The following is a 3,486-nucleotide window of genomic DNA, read 5'->3' as shown; positions in this document are numbered from 1 at the left end:
TCTATATTATCACCAATTGTGACCACAGCTGCAAATTGCAATTTGAGACCGAAAAAAGTGTTTGGTCAAATTCGGTGGATACACAGCTAGCGTCAGACACCAACAATACACAGAAGACCAACAGAGCCATTAGAAGACAAACAGAAACGGGGTAAAGCTAAAAACCCACAAGGTTCAATGATGATAAATGCTCACAGGCAAGCAAAATACACGCTGATCCAGTCACACCACGTGAGCTGACACATTCCTGCATGTGTGGAAGTACGTGAACACACACACACACGCACATAGACAGACACACACACACATACATATGGATGTTCACACGTAAACACACACGTACATTGTATTTGCACGTACACTTGCACATACAAACAAAAACATACTTTCGGATTTCATAGCAAAGTACAAAAAAACTGTAAAAAACTGTCAAGGCAGTCCTTTTAGTGTCAATAAAAAAACCCAAAGAAATCTTCGCCCTTTCAAGCACATAGAAATGCAAAGTATAAATGCTCAGCACAGAAATGAAAAAAACCCCAACAACCAACAAACAAATACCCTTAAAACTATGAGCCACATTTGTACAGGTAGAGATATATAAGCCTGCAAGAAAAACTCCAGCATTCCTCATGCATGTGAACTCTAAGTCTGACAAATACATATACACAAGCTGACCCACACACACACACATAATATAATATTCATACATACATACACTTTCATTGTACATCTTGCCCTTTCTTTGTGCAGGTAGTACCAACACTCAGTATACACTTCACGGTACCTCTCCTTATATATGTACAATAATTTCTTTGCACAGTCGAGTCGCAAGTTTAAAAAAGAATTCCAACAATCATTAAGAAACCTGGACCCCTTCCCCCTCAAACAAACAAAACAAAAAAAACAAACAAAAAAAAAACAACAACCACACAACAAAACTGGCAAAACATTCTAATAATAGTAATGATAAAAATAAAAATAGTTTAGAAAAATTAATAATAGTAATAATAAAAATAAGAAAGAAGAATATTAATAATAATTATAATAATAATAATAATACTAATAATAAAGATAATAGCTTTTGTAAAGCACATATCCATGCACTGAGGCATGATCTATGTGCTTCACAACTATCATTATTATTATAATTAAAATAATAATAATAATAATAATTATTATTCCTATTATCATCATCATTATCATATTATTTATTACAACAGCAGCGAGACATCTTGCCAGCTGCTACCAGTGTGTAGAACGACTAGAAGAGGAACAAATAGAAACGTGGGGAAACCAGGTGCTAGTCCAAATGCTGAAACCAAAGAAAGAAACATTTTCCCGCCCGTTGGGCTATTTTCATCAATTTCTAAACAATTTTTCGGCTTAAAACCTAGAAAATCCATTTAAAACACATTTCTGTATGAATTTTACTGAAATATATTGATCCACGGCACAAAAAATGAAAATTTGCAATTTCTAAGGATGGATGCTTTGGAAGTTATCTAACCAAGGCCGCCATTTTCTCACTATTTTTCACCTCTGAAAACAGGCGATCCCCACCTCCACTTGCAAATATTTTGATTTCCGTCCAAGACAGACGTGAATTTTCTTCATCAAACACAAGGCAAATGAACAAGTTCTAAGATAATACCAATAAGTCCAAAAACTGAGTGGCCCCCGACACCTGGTTCCACCACATCGTGGCACATATGTCTAGAAACTGATGACTCCCTAATTCCCCCGTGTTGTGACACAAATTCAGGTGTTTCACGGGCTGCTCTCTCTCCATAGCGCAAGCCGCCAGAAAACCTCACATTGTTGAACATGAACAAAGCACCGTCCTCTTCACACCCAGACCACAGCGGGTCTTACAAGTCAGCAGAAAGCTCTTCACTAGTATCATAATAATCATAATAATAATGATCATAATAATAATAATGATCATAATAATAATAACCATAATAATAATAACCATAATAATAACAATAATAATAATAATAGCAATAATAATAATAATAACCATAATAACGATAATAATAATAATAATAATAATAATAATAATAATAATAATAATAATAAAAAGGATTTGTGTAGCAGAAATCCTCCCTCAACAGTAAGCTCTATGCCCTTAACTTTCTAACATTATTACCCCAGCTAACCCTAGAACACTCGGAAACATTCGCAGCTTCCCGGGAAGCAAACATTGCAAACAGCCGATTAAGCTTTACAAATACGGTACCTCACTGATTACAGCGTTACGTGCAACTTAACACCGTCAAACCAACATCCAGCTGTTACCGCAAAACATTATAAACACTACTAAAATTGTCCCCCCAGCTCCCCCCCCCAAAAAAAAAGAAAAATATATTTATTAAAAATTTTAAAAATAAAAACGAAATCGAAGCAATAACAAACATATCATCCAACTGCTGCTGCTGCTTTAGATTTATTGTGACGGGCTGGCAGGACACAGCAGTATACAAAACTGCCATTATTTCGTCTCCGCAATATTTATTATGCTTCCATGACGATATTTATTATGCTTCCATGACGCACTTAGGGAAAGAACACAGTGACACGTGAACACAGTGACACGTGAACACAGTGACACGTGAACACAGTGACACGTGAACACAGTGACACGTGAACACAGTGACACATAACAACTATAATGACAATGATCCCACACATGGAAGGAAGGAAGGAAGGAAGGAAGGAAGGATGGATGGTAATTAAAAAACTGTTGAAAAGAAAAAAAAAATCCTTAGCTTTTGCGTCAGTAGTTTGTTACTATGCACTTGAAGTAAAATTTAAAAACCATTATAACAACAAAACACTGAACAAGTATACGCGGTTTCTTTCTTCGAACTAAATAAATCCTGAACTAAAGTCTGAACAGAGACTGAGAGTACCCACTCCTGTTCCCAGACACATGATAAACAGGTCTCAACTTTGCTTCTGTACACAACAGGCGAACACACATGATACTAAATTTAAATATGTACATGCATAATATCTATAAATATATTTACATAATTATGAACTGGCAATTGTAAGCCACATATTTACAAGACACATCGATAACGATGGTAAAAAATCTTACACGGGCACAAGACATTGTTAACACTGTTAAAAATCTTACTGGAGCACGAGACATGAAGTTAACAAAAGTTAAAAACTTTCTTGGAGCGTGTGTTTCTATAATCTCTGGTGACAGTCTTTGCAGGAAATATTTTCCCGCCGACCGTCTCCCCTCGAGCTGAGAAAATCCTTCTCACACTCAGGAATCTCTTGTCTCCGAGACAAATGGGGAAAAAGATCAGGATGGGGAAGGTAAACAGATTGAGGAGGATGTGGTGGTGGTGGTGGGGGGGGGGGCAAATCGGCAAAAGATGACTGAAGATAGGGGAAGGGTGAGAGGATGTGGGTGGGGTGGAGAAGAGAGGAAAGCTAGTGAAACGGTGGTGGACAGAAGAAAGGGGGTGG

The sequence above is a fragment of the Aplysia californica genome, unplaced genomic scaffold (genome assembly GCF_000002075.1).
Source record: "Aplysia californica isolate F4 #8 unplaced genomic scaffold, AplCal3.0 scaffold00378, whole genome shotgun sequence".
NCBI classification, from domain to species: domain Eukaryota; kingdom Metazoa; phylum Mollusca; class Gastropoda; order Aplysiida; family Aplysiidae; genus Aplysia; species Aplysia californica.
Note: the sequence above shows the minus strand (reverse complement) of the source record.